We start from the raw sequence: 17,579 nt of genomic DNA, 5'->3' as shown, positions 1-17,579 counted from the left end.
GTCATGACTTTGTGGAACACAGCACTGACCTATCAAGTACATCTGCAGGCACAATTCCTGCCAGGAAAGAAAAATACACTGGCAGACTAACTAAGCAGAAATCTCATGGATACGCACGGATGGAAACTAAATCCACTGGTCTTCAGCATGATAACAAGGAAATGGGGGGCGCCCAGACATAGATCTTTTTGCCTCCCCTCACAACTGCCAACTACAGAAATTCTGCACAAGGACTTATCACTCACAAGCATGGAAAGTAGATGCTCTTTCATTCAACTGGAAAACCCTGACAGTTTATGCCTTCCCTCCACTGCCTCTTCTTCCCAAGGTACTCCTAAAAGTCAGACAAGAGAAGCCAAAAATGATCCTTATTGCCCCAGACTGGCCACGCCAGCACTGGTACCCAATCCTAAAGAGCTTGTCTCAAGGCCCAGCCTGGCCTTTACCTCAAATTCCTTATCTTCTGACACAACAAAACAGTCAGATTCTACACAGTCAACTCAGCACCTTAAATCTGGCTGCATGGCAGATAAATATAGTCACTCAGACCACACCTCTTATGGATGTCATTTTAGAAGCCAGGAGGCCCAGCACTAGGAAATCTTATGCAGAAAAATGGAAGAGAGTCTGTGCTTGGAACCAGGCACAAGGACTCAAACCACTTGTTCCAAATTTACTTCAGATTTTACAATACCTAACTGAGATGCTGGACAAAGGCCTATCCTTTTCATCTGTTAAGATCCATGCCTCTGCCATTTCAGCTCATTACAATACAGAACCTCCTATTTTTTTCACATCCACTGCTAAGGCAGTACCTCAGAGGGGCAAGAAACATAAGACCCCCAAGGAGAGCACCAATACCTACTTGGGACCTCAATTTTGTTTTAGAAAAGCACACACTGCCTCCTTTTGAGCCAGCCAACACAGTGATATAAAATTCTTATCATGGAAAACTGCACTGGTCCTAGCAATAACTTCAGCAAGAAGAGTCTCAGAGTTACAGGCATTAATGGCAGTGGAACCTTTCATCATTTTTCACCAGGACAGGGTCTCTCTAAGGACAAACCCACCATTTATGCCAAAGGTGGTTTCCAGTGTGGCTCTTAACCAAACCATTCATTTGCCAACTTTCTGTCCAAATCCCCAGAATAAAGGGGAGAGACTTCTGCACACTTTGGACATACACAGACTGCTACAATTCTACTTTGACAAAACAAAAGCTTTCAGAAAAACTGAGCAACTGTTTGTAGCTTATGCTGCACGATCACAAGGAAAGCCTATCTCAAAGCAGACAATTTCAAAATAGATAGGACACTGCATTCGCTTCTGCTATGCACAACATGGCAAATCAGTGCCTAAGGGCATTAGGCTACACTCTACCAGAGCAGCAGCCACTTCAGCAGCCTTTCTCAGAGGAGTACCAACCAAAGACATTTTAGAAGCTGCAACCTGGAGTTCAGTGCACACTTTCACCAAGCACTACCACTTACCTCTCTACTCTAAATCCAGAGCAGGCTTTGCCACTGCAGTTCTGCAGGGCCTGGTAGCCTCTCCTAATCCTATTTAGGCCCAGCCACCCAACCTCGGCTTTGGGATTCAGTCTAAGTGTAATGACTGCAACAGTGAAACACGATGAACATAGTACAGTTGTGTACCTACCATAAATGTAGAAATACAATCCCAGCCCTGAAATAGACGGCATTGGAGTAATATAGTATTTCTCCGCCTATAAAGTGTCATTTACTCGCACTGAGAAGCTCCCATCGCACTGGAAATCTATCGATGCACTTTGCACATCAATTGGGTGGCACTGTCTTCATCTGCGTTTTCTTTTTTCACTTCCTAAGGATTAGGATCCGTGCCTGGGAATATTTATTGTAAGGTGAGGGAGGGCTTTCATCATTGGAACTGGGCAGTACTGCTGCACCATCTTCTATTTTTTTCGGGCCTACAGACTATTTTTCATATTCATTATTTATATAAAACTGTTACAGTTTAGAATTCCCTAAGCCAGAATCTACATTTTAAGTATTATGACTGTAGCACTTTCATAGCTGTTTTAACTAGATGTGGTGTTTTTTTTTTTTTATTATGTACAGATTTGCATACTAGAGATCCTTTTTTTCAGCTTAAGGTTCTGCTGAAGTTTGACACTCTTTTAATAATGTAGCTTTGACTTAATTTATACTGCGTGTTTTTGTAATTTGTTATTGTACTTTAATGATGCTGTTCAAATGTCAGTAACGTCAAAACAACAGAATGTAACCCAGTGACATTTTTAGGGGCTCTCGTTTTAAGTTTGGTTGGTGGGATTCAAACCACATCTACATATTCCATTTGTGTTTACTTCGTGTGCTCAGAATGCATGGTCTTTTAGTTCATGTTTATTTTATTAGCTTAGTTGTATGAGGAAATTACCAGAGGTATCCATTTTTTAATACAGGACAGGATTATTTTGATAGAGCTGAATGCTTTGTTTATTAAAAAGTGAATCATTGTACTGGAGATATACTAACATCCAACTAAAAAAAAGGTATGCAGCACAAATCTGATTGTTAGTGTGTTCACTGTGGGTTGCTGTACACTTCTACCAGTACTTGGGGGGGATTTTGGTGTTATTGCTTCAATACAGAAATCAGTAATCTAGATGTGTATGCTACATGTTCAGGTTAGGCACTCATCTGGTCTTATTCCTTTTACTCATTTTGCATTAAATACCTTTAGCAGCATTTAAGTATTGACAGTGTGGCTTTAATTTTGTAGCACTGACTATTGTTAATATGGGTTTTGAAAATTACTATGAGACTTGTGTGCCTTGTCCTAGAAAATGCGAACCTTTTGACTAACAGTTGTTAATTCTTCACTGGAGATGATTTTTGGTGCATCAGAAGTGATGTGCGGTCTTTTGATGACCAGAAGCCTCCAGTATTAACGCTTTAGCTTTGGAAATGGTCAGAAGCCTATCTCTCAAATAATAAGAGACTAATCTAAACAAAATTGAGGCACACCTGTCAACTGTCTAGATTGTTTACCTCATTTTTTGGTCTGCTCCTCATAAAAATTAGTTTTTTTCTGGCAAATAGCTGAGGACTGAAATCACTAAATGACATTAATTTTAGTTTCGGACTTCATATCTTTCAGAAATGTTGTGCTAACACACATCCTGTTATAAATCTGTCCATATTTTTGGGCCTTTGTCTCCCCCCCCCCCCCCATTATTTTAGGCTTCATCCAGATTTCTTGCAATAAGAGGTTGAGTGGTACAATTGGGGACAAATCCAAAATAATCAGGGACACTTTTAAAATATTGTTAACTTGCGACATTGATATAATGAGAGTGTTAATTAATATACATTTCCTAAAGTAAAGGAAGTATAACTGTAATTATTGTCATGATTTATTAAATATAATTCACCTTTTCTCCAAAGTGACTAATTTTAGGACAGATTAAGAGGGGCAGGGAGAAAATTAGAGTCAAAATCGGGGACATTTGGGAAGTGTGGTGAGAAGTGGTTTGGGCTTTGTGATTCCTAATATGTTTAAATGTAGAACAGAGTTTGTTTTATGAGGGAGTAGGCCAGGCGAAAATTGTTGTGGAAGTATGGTGGTAGAGGTGTCAGCATCAAGGTTAGTGATCATGCATTGTTACATTTTCAACATGTTTTGACTTTCTTGGCAATTGATTTGGAATTGGTAGGACACAAAACAGAAGAGCTGGAAGAAACACATAGTCTGACTTTTGTTATTTGGGTATTTTTGATGAGAAACAGGAATGTCTGTTAAAGCCAAGCGTTTTGCTGAACTTGGACAATGTTGTGGGAGTTAATCTACTGTTCTACATTCCTGGTCATCTTTGTTTGCCTTACCTGATGTAATGTTTAGAATAATGACCAGTTATTGAAGCCAAAGAGAGCTAACTGCCTTTGAAGTTGGGAAAATAACTGATGGTCAGGTGTGTGTGCTGTTGTAAATTCTCAACAGAAAGATGTTCAATAGCATTGACTGTTGCATTGTTCTGTTCTTTCTCGCAATGATGGTTCAAGCTTCTATCTACCCCAGTTTTCTATGGTTAAACCCTGTAGCTTCCCCAGTTTGAATGAAATCTGAGCTTGCAAAACATGGTTGTTTCAGAATTTGCTCTTATGCATGGTCACAAAGATGACTTTTTATACCCAAGACACTGCTTAATTCTGTAATGTAGTAGGAAATGGCCTTCAAAGTCACGCTTCTAGTTTAGGTTACCATTTATTTACATCTTCAGTATGAGCCAGTGGACTGCACTAGAGTAGACTTTTCCTGAAGTCCATTATCTCAGCTACTTAGTGCAATCGACTGGTTAAGTATATGGTCTTAAAATAGTTACCCCTCTTGCCTTCCATATTGGTTTACCAATTGACAATTTTTTTGGAGCAGAACCTGTTGTACTGTTGGGTTGCATGTAGTGTTTTTTCCCCTGCCTGTTGGAGAAACTTTCAAAAATTAATATTTGCAGCAAGTACAGTATGACAGCAAGCTTGTATAGAAGTTGCGTACTTCCTTTGGTGATGGTCCATGAATACAAGAAGGTACTATAGCCTGATTGTATGGTAGTGTGATACCTTGGGGAAAGGATCTTTTATGGTGACGTGGTCATTTAAAATGCTCTGCCTGTCTGGAAAACCAGTCTGTCATCACTGGACTATGAATTGGAGGTCTCTCTCCATGAATTAAGGTGGGTGTGTGCCACTTAAACAGCACATAGATGATGATAGTGTTTCAGAAAATCTAAAATTTATTCTGTGTATGTACGTTGTGGTTGGATTTTTACCCGAATTTATAGCATTTCTTTATTGATGCTGATGATGAACTAGTGCTAAGCGCTGAATATATCAAAGCATTGAATCTGATTATATACTTTTCATAGTTTCTGTATTTTCTGGAGACATTACTGGCATTCCTAGAAGGTGGAACTCTTAACCGAGTTCAGAGGTGGAATTCACTTTTAGCCCAATTTTCATTTCTGGACCCAAGAGATACTGTTGTAACAGGTGCCACTCAGCAGCAATAAAATCATGAGTGGGACTGGACACTGACTGTAATAATGTTATGTGAGTAGCAGTGTTTGAGGGACGGTACAGCTGTTCCATCCCCTGTCTAGCTTGGGTATTAGAAGGTTGCTGTACAAAGGGAGGAACTCTGTAGTGGAGGTGACACTTGCATTGAGTCCTGTTGTATCATCAACTTTCTCTCCTGGGAGCCAGAGGGATTTAAACTAAGAACATGAGGGTGGGCACTTGCATCAGGAGTAGGTACAAGGAAAATCCAAAGTTGGACAACTAGTTGGGGTAGTTCTATACTTGACTTCTGAAGGTGCTGGATAGGTTAAACAACAGAGAAACTACCTGAAATGTTCAGACTTAGGAATGTTCAGAAATAGGAAATTCAACCCGGGGATCACTTCTGTGGTTCTGCCTGACAGGGGCATAGGAAAATAATTTTCTTGGGTGGCGAAAGCCAGGGTGCCTTTTTGGCTAGGCTTCTACAGGCCCTAGTGCCAATAGCCTAGTACCTACCTATGAACCTATGTTCGAGTGTATTCACTGTTGCAGTCCAGGTTACCCACCCACCATCCCCCTTTTCATTGCTGGGACTTTTCTGTACTTCTCAACTCTATACAACCTATGTGATGTATTTTCTTGTAGTTGAAGGAAATGTTTATTTTAGTACATGCATGCTTTTTGGCATAATTTTTGCAGCCTTTCCTATTTGGGGGCACCTGACCTCTGGGGCAAGAAAAAAAAATGGCGTCTGTTACATCTTCTATACCCCTGGCGCACTGACGTCAGGGAAGAGGCAACAGCAACAGACGCCGGACCTAGACTTTGGAACTCGGGCCGACTGCGAGTAGCCTGCCAGCAAGATGAACCAAGTGTAATGACTGCAACAGTGAATACACTCTAACATATTCATTTATGGTAGGTACACAACTGTATTTTTTACCTATCTAAAAAGTAAAATTTTAGTGGAGAGTCACTATTTTTAAAACAGCAAGATAGACTGAAAGGGGGTGATCACTTTTTTTTATTCCGGTACTATGAAATACAGTAGAATGGCCAATAAATTTAAATAGTTGAAGGGGAGATATTTCATAAAATGATAATTTTGTGCTTACTCACACAAGCCAGTGAAAGCAGAGAGGAAATGAGATATATGGTCAAATTAACGCAAGAGGCAGGCAACTAGAAGACAGTGGTATTTAAGAACACAACACCGACAGGGTGGGGAACAATTTCTGCCTGACTCACAAGAGACAGAGCTTTGGTGTCTTTTGAAGTTTTAATATGCAGTTAAAAGCTAAACACAAGGTAAAGAAAACAAATCACAGCACTCAAAATATAAAAAGGCAATAAACTAATACAAAATACAACAAATAAAAAGCAAACCAACCTTTCCCTCACAGCAAAGTGTAGCAGAGTCTAGGTGAGCCTTTCCAATAAAGCTCTGAAATGTTTTATTTTATCCCTTAAATAGGTTTAGTTCCTAGCTACACCCCCTCAGTTCACAAATGTCTTCTGTATGAGTCCTTAATTGATCAGTTCTAATTTCTGCCTGACTCACAAGAGACGGAGCTATGGTGTCTTTTGAAGTTTTAATATGCAGTTAAAAGCAGGAAAACAAGCAAAACACAAGGTAAGGAAAACAAATCACAGCGCTCAAAATATGAAAAGGCAATAAACTAATACAAAATGCAACAAATAAAAAGCAAACCAACCTTTCCCTCACGGCAAAGTGTAGCAGAGTCTGGGTGAGCCTTTCCAATAAATAAATGTGTTAATTGTCACCATCTCTCTCAGTTCAGTGCCACACTCCTGCCTGATTGGCACAGATCTTCTTTCACACAATCCATTCACCTCTTTATTGGGCATCCTCCTTTCCTCCTATTTTCTCAAATTTTCTTCACCAGATTGTTTTTTCTGCACGTATGCCTAAATCACAGTAATCTGTTCTTTGATCTTTACTGAAATTGGAGCTACTTTGGCTTCTGCTATTGTCCTCATTTCTTTGTCTGTCCCACAGTGAGCATCCTACCACCTTTTTCAGGCACTTAATTTCCATCACCTTTAGCTTCCTCATCTGCCCTGCCTTTATTGTCCAGGGTTTCTGTACTGTACAGTAGTACTGGTCACATCACTGTCTTGTACACCTTACAGTTCAGTTTCTTTGGTATTCTTCTGTCACATATTACACTTGACACTCTCCTATGCCAGTTCGCTGCAGCTCCTCTGATTCTGGCTTTGACCTCCTCATTCAGGATTTCCTTCTGTTCAATCACCCCTCCCAGATACTTGAAACTATTAATCCATTCCATTATCTTCCCTTCTATGTCAATTCTCAGCTTCTTCTGATTTCCCCAATTTGCTGCATTTACCACTGTCTTGTCTGTGTTTAGTTTCATCCCATGCGCCTTCAGGTTTGCATTCCATTCCCCTATCCTTTGAAGTTTTTATCAGACTATGTGGCATTACAGGCATACTGTTTACAGCAGCTTTGTTGATCTGTCCCCTGCAATCTGTTTGCTAATGTAGTCCACCACCAGTATGAACAGCAGTGGGCTCCAAGCTGAATGTTGGTGCACACCAACTACCACTAGGAACCCTCTGTGAGATTGAACACTACTCATACTTGAGTCATTGGCTCTTGTACATAGTTTGCATTGATTTTACCACTGTGTCTCGGAGTTCAGACTACCACAGTACTGCCCAAATCAGCTTTCTTAAGACATTGTCATTGCTTTCTCCAAATCTAGGAATGCCCAGTTGGAGACTTGCCTAATCTCTAGTTTCTTCTCAGCTATCTGTCTCATTGCAAACATCAGACTTGTGCTGCATCCTGATATGAATCCAAACTGCTCATCTCCCATCTTACATTCTACTACTCTGCGTATTCATTTATCATTCACTGTCTCCAGAACTTTCATGCAATGTGGAAGGAGTTTGATGCTTCTCTTCTACCCACAGTTGTGGATGTTCCCTTTGTTCTTGTGCACTGGCATATGAGTATGCTTATTCTCCAGTCATCTGGGATGCACCTTTCTCTCCACACTGATGTTCATCGTGTTACACTGCTGCAGTCATCACACTTAGTGTTATCCTGCCATCAGGCGGTCCCGCAGTCAGCCAGAGTTCCGAAGTCTTGGTCCGGCATCGGTTGCTGTCGCTTCTTCCCTGACGTCAGTGCATCCAACGCCATTTTCTTCAGTCTTTCTTGCCGCGCGGTGCCCGAAGCAGAAGCAGTTCGCAAGTGCCGGTCGGCCGACTCCTGAGATTTTCAAATCTAATTTCAGACCGAAGTATTCAATAAAGCTAAGTACCCCGTTGGGGAACCTTTTCTTGCCTCAGTCCGATGTCAGAAAAAGTTAACAATTGCATTTCTTGTGGGAAGCAAATACCTCATAAGGACTTTCATTCTTATTGTATTCCTTGCCTAGGCCCAGACCACGACGTCACAGGTTGTCGGTTTTGTGCTAGGTTTAATAAACAAACTATTAAATGGTTTGATTTCACCCAACATTATTTTGGTAGGAAATTTAATTGTACCATGCCGTCGGAGCAACCGACCGGAATGCATAAAAAACGCAAAGATAAGGACAGGCAGCCGAGATCCAAACCTGACTCCGAGGCCTCTGCTAGGCCAGTCGCCGGTTCTCCGGTTTTCAGTGAGGCGCCTACGCAGCTGCTGATGACCACTGATTTAGAACCCCAGGAGACATCCGATTCACAAGTAGGCCTCCACAACCTTTACTTTTAGGCACTTCCGACTCCATGCCTGATGGAGATTCCGGTGCAGTTGAAACGCCTTCAGTTGCAGAAGGTGTCTTCAGACCGACTACACTCACTATTAAATCCTCCTATGCAAAGCTGAAAACTCCTTTTAAAAACAAAGACGACTGTATAACAGTCTCCAGTACAAGGCCCTATGCCTAAGAAACGGATGCTTAAAATGACTGTACAACAGTCTCCAGTACAAGGCCCTATGCCTAAGAAACAGATGCTTAAGATGACTGAAGACTTAATTACCCTAATCAGGGGTTCCCATCCCCCTCCTGATAAAAGGCCAAGGCAGGAGGAGGACTACGCTTCCTCTGACCAGGTTTCAATTTCCTCAGACTCTTCTGAGGAACAGGAATATTTCTTTCCCCCTTATGTCTATCCCTTCTGCATCTCCCTCAGAAGACTTCTCTTTTGGGGAAACCTTACATACTATGAGGGACCATTTCCACTGGGAAGGCCAGGATTACTCTGATTCTAAGAAAAGGCTCCGAGAGTTCCTTTTACTACCGCAGCACAGACCACTTGCTATTCCACCTGTGTTAGACATTGTGGATGATGTTTATTCAGAATCTAGCCTTAACCCAGATTCACTACCTCCTGCACCAGCTAAACCAGACAGATACTACAGAGTCCCTGACTCTCACAAATTCCTGAATAAAAGCCCTGTTGCTTACCCAGAAACCATTTCCCAGGGTCCCAAAGGGGTTAAGGCCTCTATTGCTAAAAATCCTGTGCCCTCTGAAAGGGATTCTAGAGCACTAGGCAGATGGGGAAAGAAAGTATATACCTCAACTATTCTAGCTATGAGGGCCTTAAATTTGTCAGTTTCACATGCTGAAATGTCAACAATATCTGATGTCTCAATTAAAACAAAAAATGCTCACACATACAGAACAGTCTGATTAGAAGGAAATGCAAGATTTGTTGCATGCAGCTGAACAAGTGAGCACACATGCTTTGCAATGTGGATTTGATTCATTGGAAGCTTCTTGTAGAGCAGCAGTGGCAGGGTCGGTCATACGTAGGCATGCTTGGTTAAAAGAACAAACTTTACCTGATCATGTTAAAGCAAAGTTATTGGATGCACCTTTACAGCAGGATGTTTTATTTGGTGTAAAAGCAGAAGTTGTTTTAAAGAAAATGGAGGATAAGGCAAAATCTATGCAGACGGTCAAGGATTTTTTACAGGTTCAAGCCCCTCGTTTCACCAGAAATTGGCCAACCAAAAACTGGTCCTTTCCAGCTTCTGCCAGACCACAGAGGGGCAGATACAGATGCCCAAGGGGCAGAGACCAGTCACAAGACTCTTACCAGCCTCGCCAATGGGGTGCCACAACCCAAAAAGGAGGAGAAGACAGGTCTCAAAGTACCAGAAGACAAACACAATGACTTGCCCCTCAGACTACCAAGCAAAACCCTCTTGGTAGCTCCCTTGGGGGGAAAACTAGCACTTTTTGCAGACAATTGGCACATCATCACAAAAGACAAATGGGTCCTAAATATTGTATCTCAAGGATACAGATTCCACTTTCACACTTTGCCAAGGATAAAAGGAATGCCAAACCTGCCACCAAATCAATGGACAGAGGCTTAAAAGCAAATTTCAGCTCTCATGGACATTCAACAGGTTCCTACACAGGAGCAAGGACAAAGATTTTACTCAAGACTGTTTCTAGTTCCCCGAAAGGACAAAGCCTGGAGACCCATTCTGGACTTCTCAATTCTAAACACATACCTGGTAGTACCAAAATTCAAGATGCTAACACTACAGCAACTTCTTCCCATGCTGGGCAAGAAGGCTTGGCTAGTAACGTTGGACCTCAAGGAGGCATACCCGCATGTCCCTATCAGATAAAATTGCATAAGATACCTCCGATTTATAGCAGGTTCAACCCATTACCAATTATCTGCACTGCCCTTTGGCTCATCTACTGCGCCCAGGGTCTTCACAAAATGCCTGGCACCAGTAATTGCATACTGCAGACAAAGAGGGATCCAAATATATCCATACCTGGACGACTGCCTTATTCAAGCAGAAAGCAAGGACATTCTGTTAAAGCATCTGACATTTGTCAAAAACCTACTAAGTTGCCTAGGTTACACAGTAAATGAAAAGAAGTTAAAACTAGTGCCCTCACAAGACATAATATTCCTGGGTGCCAGCTTAAATACAACGGCCCAGATGGCTTATCTTACACCAGACAAGCAAGGGCAACTGACTCAATACTTCAAAATGATGGTGACAAAGACCCAACTCCCTGCAAGAAAAATTCTGCAGGCCTTAGGATTCATGGCATCTTGCATGCTACTAATACCATTTGCAAAACTGCATATGAGGAAATTACAATGGTATCTGAAAAGCGTATGGACTCAACACAGCCACAGCTTGGAAACAATAATTCCACTCATTCCCTGCCTTCAACAGGAGTTTCTATGGTGGGCTCAGGCATGTCACCTCAACAAGGGTCAGCCTTTTACCTTGCCCACAGCCAGGCAAACTATAACAACAGATGCATTGGATTATGCCTGGGGAGCACACATGGCAGGACAGTGTATTCAGGGCAAATGGTCTGCACACCAAAGGCATCTACATATCCGTCAAAAAGAGATGCTAGCTGTACAAAATGCTCCAACAGCTTTCAAGGACCTCCTACATCCAGGACAACTCCTAATAAAGACGGACAACACCACAGTGATGTGGTACATAAACAAGCAAGATGGCACACACTCCTACCCCCTATGCAGACAAGCAATGACCTTGTGGAACACAGCACTGACCTACCAAGTTCAACTAAAAGCACAATTCCTGCCAGTAAAGAAAAACACATTGGCAGACGATCTAAGCAGAAACATCATAGATCCTCACGAGTGGAAACTAGATCCACAAGTATTCGCAATGATAACTCAAAAATGGGGGAGCCCAGACCTAGATCTGTTTGCTTCCCCCCAAAACTACCATCTACGGAAATTCTGCACAAGGACATACCACACACTAGCTTGGAAAGTGGACGCCCTCTCATTCCGTTGGAAAACATTGACAGTGTATGCCTTTCCTCCACTGCTTCTTCTGGCAAAGGTGCTGCTGAAAGCCAGATTAGAGAGGCCACAAATGATGCTCATTGCTCCAGACTGGCCACGCCAATACTGGTATCCAATACTAAGGAACATGGCTCAAGGCCCACCATGGATTTTACCTACAATTCCTCACCTGCTCACTCAGTAAAACAATCAGATTCTACATAGCCAGCTCAAGACTTTAAATCTGGCTGCATGGCAAATTGCCTAAACAACCAGTCAACACTGCTGTCTAAAGCTGTGATGGAAGTCATTCTGGAAGCCAGGAGGCCCAGCATCAGGAAAGTCTATTCAGGCAAATGGAAAAGATTCTGCGCCTGGAAACAGGCTAAAGGCCAAAATCCCCTTGTCCCAAATATTCCTCAGATTCTTCAGTATTTAACTGAGATGTTGCACAAAGGACTTTCCTTCTCGTCTATTAAGATCCACGCCTCAGCTATTTCAGCTCAATAGAACACGGATCCTCCTATATTTTCACATCCATTACTAAGACAGTTCCTCAGAGGGGCTAAGAACATAAGACCGCCCCGGAGAACACCAACACCAACTTGGGATCTCAACTTTGTTTGGGAAAAGCTTACACTACCGCCCTTTGAACCAGCCTTCACAGCTGATCTACAGTTCCTATCATGGAAAACTGCTCTGCTGCTAGCAATAACTTCAGCACGAAGAGTCTCAGAACTACAGGCCATAATGGCAGTGGAGCCTTTCATAATTTTTCATCAAGACAGAGTCTCTTTACTAACTAGCCCTTCCTTTATGCCAAAGGTGGTATCCAGTGTGGCCCTAAACCAAACCATTCATTTGCCCACCTTTTATCCAAACCCCCAGAACAAAGGGGAAAGGCTCCTACACTCTGTGGACATTCACAGGCAATTACGTTACTGCTTGGATAAAATTAAGGCTTTCAGAAAATCTGACCAGCTCTTTGTATCTTATGCTGCAGGATCACAAGGAAAAGGTATCTCAAAACAGACCATTTCAAAATGGATAGGACATTGTATCCGTTTCTGCTACACACACCATGGGAAATCTGTGCCTGGTAACATCAGGCCCCATTCCACCAGGGCTACAGCAACATCAACAGCCTTCCTCAGAGGGGTACCAACCAAGGATATTTTGGAGGCTGCAACTTGGAGTTCAGTGCACACCTTCACCAAGCACTATCACTTACCTCTGTACTCTAAAACCAGAGCTGGCTTTGCCACTGCAGTTCTGCAGGACCTACTAGCCTCTCCAAACCCTGTTTAGTTCCACCACCCATCCTTAGCTTTGGGATTCAACCCATGTGTGATGACTGCAGCAGTGTAACATGATGAACATAGTACAGTTTTGTACCTACCATAAATGTAGATGTTCGAGTGTTCGCACTGCTGCAGTCCAGGTTACCCTCCCTCCATCCCCTCTGAACTAGCTGGACTTAACTATACCTTTGTGTAATATACATCCTCTGTGGTGTATTTGCTTGTATCTGAAGGTATTGTTTTATTTTTATGTGTATATTTTTATTTAGCAATATGTATTGCCTACCTCTTGGGAGCACCTGACATCTGGGGCAAGAAAAACTGAAGAAAATGGCGTCGGATGCATCTTGTATACCCCTGGCGCATTGACGTCAGGGAAGAAGCGACAGCAACCGACGCCGGACCAAGACTTTGGAACTCTGGCCGACTGCGGGACTGCCTGACGGCAGGATAACACAAGTGTGGACTGCAGCAGTGTGAACACTCGAACATCTACATTTATGGTAGGTACAAAACTGTACTTTGAGTACCCTTAAGAGACATTTCTCCCCTATCTCACCCAACATCTTAATCGTATCTTCTGTGACCTCATCTGAGCCTTCTGCTTTCCCTGAGTTCATTTTCCTTAGTAGTATTCTACTTCTTCTAGGTTGGGCTCCTCTTCTGTCATCGTAGGTTGTGTCTGGAACAGTACAGCTTCTGTGGGGCTTTCTTCATTTAGAAGCTGCTGGAAGTACTCCATTGATGTCCTGTGTACTGGTGAGCAGGTTGTTGGTGGTATCCTTCTTAGTCTGGTCCATTTTTTCTATCTCCCACTTTTTCCTGCATTCCTTCTTTCTTTTGATGACTTTCTGGACTGCTGCATTCCACCACCAACTTTACTTGTGTACCTTATTTCTGTAACTGGCTTGGACACACGTTATGTAGTCCTGACACGTGCTGTTTTGAGGAACTGCCATTCTTCAACTCCACATATTTCCTCCTCCTCTTTGGGTGCTAGAACACTGAGCACTTCCTTGAAGTGTTATGCATTCTCTGCAATCAACTTCTAGGTCTTCAGGCTGGTCTCTGTTGACCATAGAGCCTTGTCTGACAACAGCTTACAGCTGATTGTAGCAACCAGTGGTTTTTGCTAGGCCAACTGCTTCACTGCGGAGGACTTTACAATCATTGATTCTACCCCAACACCCTTTCCTTACTAGGAGGAAGTCTACCGGAGGTGCATGTCTGTTACTCTTGTATGTGGTCTTGTGACCTGTCTCTTTCTGAACCAGTCAAAAGGAACTTTGACGATTGGATGGGAGATGGGAAATTCACCCCGGGGATCACGTCAGTCGCCCTGCTAGACAGGGGTCCCAGGGAAGTAAATATTGCAAGAAGAAATATCCAGGGAATTGTTATGGCTAGGCTTGTATAGGCCCTATGGCCGATACACATAGGTTGGTACTAGGCTATCAAGCCATTTGCCAGACAGAAGTCTAAAATGGCCTCTCCTCCTTTATTCCTGTTGCCCCAACTATGTGGATCCAAGCAGTCCTCGTATCCTGTTTTTTCTGTCCTGATATGTGCATTCAGTGTTGATAGGTGATTTTGTCATATTGACTTGAGACATAAGCGCATGTACATTTAATAGAAAAAAGAAACATTTTTTCATTTACGTACATTCTATATTACATAGGTTTTCTTTCTTTATAGCTCTCCTTATTTAGTCTATTACATAAACTGCTCGATTCCTGCCTTCCCTTAAACCTCAATCTTCCTCCTAAACATTGTTTTTCCCCACATATTTCATTTATTTCTAAGTAATTTTCTTCTCTTTTGTAAAGATATCATTTTTATTTCTTTTCTTTCTTACAGCATTAAATACTGCAGATGCGCAGCTGTTTTTTATTTTTGGTTTCCATTTTCTAGTAATAGCTTTTTTAGCAGCAAACTGAATTTAAGGTCTTAAAGTATCTAGGCAAGTCCTATCATATATTGCAGCTCAAAAGAATCATTTCCTTAGTTAAAGCCATTTGCTCCCCTAAAATTTCTGATGAGCATTCTGTAGGTAATTTTTAAAATCATCCATCTCATTACCCTTCCAAAAACGTGTTCCTGTTGCCTCTTTATTACATCATCACACCTGTAGCATTTGCTGTCTACCACTATAAAAATTCTGTGAACTTTGCTTGGGATATAAAACGCCTATCCAAACACTTCCAAGCAAAAAATCATAAGCCTTCTTTACTTTGTTGCATACTTGAGAGTTGCAACAAATGATTTTGTTAAGCGTGCTTTTAGTACCAAAAAAAAAAGTTTGGAAGCCCCTGATGTACAAGCTTCCGTTTCTCAACTTTTCCCTTTCTTTAGCTATCAAACTGTAGACTGTTGGTCTTTTCCATCTGTATCACAATACCTGGGGGATTATGTTCTCTGTGGTTTACCATTCTGCCTGAAATATGTGATAGCATTCTCTAAACTTGGCCATGCAGTCTGGAACTCCATTTTCTTTAATGTTACATCTTTTTTGTTTCTTTTACTACTTTCAGAAGTGCTCTCACACACTTTTATAAAAGGAATCCTCCATGCACAGCTGTTTTTCCACTTGAATCATCTGTTCGGCCATTTAACTTTTGTAAATATTTAGTGGTGTTTTGCACTGCTGTTCTATCTTATTTGTGTAAAATATATGATCTGTACTTTATTCATCCTTACTGCCAAGTGTTGTGCATTTGGGCGATATATTTGAACTAGTTTGCTTAACTAGTCATCAAAAGTAAAATAAGTAGATAATAAGTAAAACAAACAAAATAGGGGTCTCTAGTGGGCCGGTGCAGTAATGCATGGCTGTTAGTGGGAGCCTGAGCTTGAAATTAACCAGGTAATGGTCTATATCCATGAGATTGGTTCTACCCTAAAGTCTGTGGCAACTGAAGACATTTGGATTACCAACTCCAGAGTCCTCATGTAGGTGGTATTGAAGCTGACATGCTCACTGGACTTTCCAATGATCCAGGCATTATATCCCCCAAGATTAGCAATCTTGGATATTCTTGCATTAGAATTAATGAAGTGTGGGAACTTTTGTTGAAAAGACCTGCAACACTGGTGGTGATAAACCAAGAGAAGTCTGCATTGCACTACTTTAAAGGAAGTACGCACATGTTGGACATTCATCATTCTTACACGTCTCAAGTGATGACAAAAAACATTGGTGTATGGCTCTTATTCAAAGATGGCATTCAGCTAGGTCACAATAATAAATGTGAGGTTATTCATGCAAATCAGATAAAGTACTATGCTAGGCTTGTTTTTGATTGACCTATCTTTATAAGCCTGATAGTGCCATGTTATTTAGGGAATTCAAGGCCTGTCTAAATGCTGGATATGCCAGCCTGGTTCCAGAGGTGCCATTACAGGATACAGTAAATCCTGAATGTATGTCACACTAGTCTAGATGTGACCACTCGTATCAGCATGAGCAAAAGACAGGCCTCTCCTACTACATCCTATAATTGTGTGTAGTACCAGTCTTATAGCATTTCAAGTGGTAAAATATCAGTGGTGATCATAAAAAAACAAGAATAATCATATCTTCAGAACATGAAAGTACTGCAGTGCTGAGTAGTAGTATAAAATGGCAAGGAAGATCAGAGGAATGTAGACTTGGATGGGGTTCTAAATGAAATGTAAAAATATTTCTTAAGAATTGGGAAATCGAAAATTGAATACAAGACAAGTTACAGCATGTAATTACCACAAATAAATCAATATCGGCTAAAATTTCTGTCATTTGCCGCCAAGGTAAAGACTAAACCCCACTAAGTAAAATAGTAATGATGTTGGTGACTTTTAGTTCATAAATGCAAGAAGTTGATGAATTCGATTTGCTCTAAAATGGTTGCTGACCCTTAAAATTAATAGCACTACATTGTCAGCAGTTTCCAATAAATTTCTTTCCAAATTGTCTCGAGTACCTCACATTGCATTCTTGTCCCATTAAGACATTCTAGTGTTGCAAGTAATCCATTCTAGGATCTTTTTTTTTTTGGTGAAAATGTGGAAATTGAAATCTTCTATGTCAGATTGTGCCTGTACTTGGAAAATTTAAGGGAAGGTGAAGCCAGGTAGCAGTATTACTTGTTTTATGTAATCACCATCGAAATGGTGATATTTCAAGGGCTGAATAAAATATGATGCTTACTAGTAAATTTCTAGTATTTGTCTTAAGTGCAGGCTGGTTAGCACACAAAAGAGGTGAAACATGTAAACCATATGTCAGGCCCAGTAAAGTAATATAATGCCTGTTAATGTTTAAGTAGAATATCTTTGCTAGTGGTAGCTGACCACGGCAGTGTCCAACAAGCTACATTATGTCTTCTATTATCCTTTGTATATTCAATTACAGTGGGATGACTTCATACTTTTGTTGCAGTAGGGAGATGGTAAACTACCAGAAGTTGTGCTG

General features: G+C 41.4%; 1 protein-coding gene across 9 annotated transcripts in view; it reads left to right on the top strand.

Moving 5' to 3' along the window:
* Positions 1–17,579, top strand: part of LIN54 (lin-54 DREAM MuvB core complex component) — a 1,508,411-nt gene that overhangs the window by 34,134 nt on the left and 1,456,698 nt on the right. The window contains exon 1 of one of the 9 annotated variants that reach the window (XM_044061350.1): positions 1,811–1,882. The exons of the other annotated variants lie outside the window; for them this stretch is intronic. The gene's annotated coding sequence lies outside the window, so the exon portion shown is untranslated. Of the gene's footprint in view, positions 1–1,810; positions 1,883–17,579 lie in introns of those variants that run through there. 9 annotated transcript variants of the gene reach the window in all.

The sequence above is a fragment of the Protopterus annectens genome, chromosome 2.part0 (assembly GCF_019279795.1).
Source record: "Protopterus annectens isolate FY-2018-M chromosome 2.part0, PAN1.0, whole genome shotgun sequence".
Taxonomy (NCBI): domain Eukaryota; kingdom Metazoa; phylum Chordata; order Ceratodontiformes; family Protopteridae; genus Protopterus; species Protopterus annectens.
Note: the sequence above shows the minus strand (reverse complement) of the source record. Positions and strands in the feature narration are given on the sequence as shown.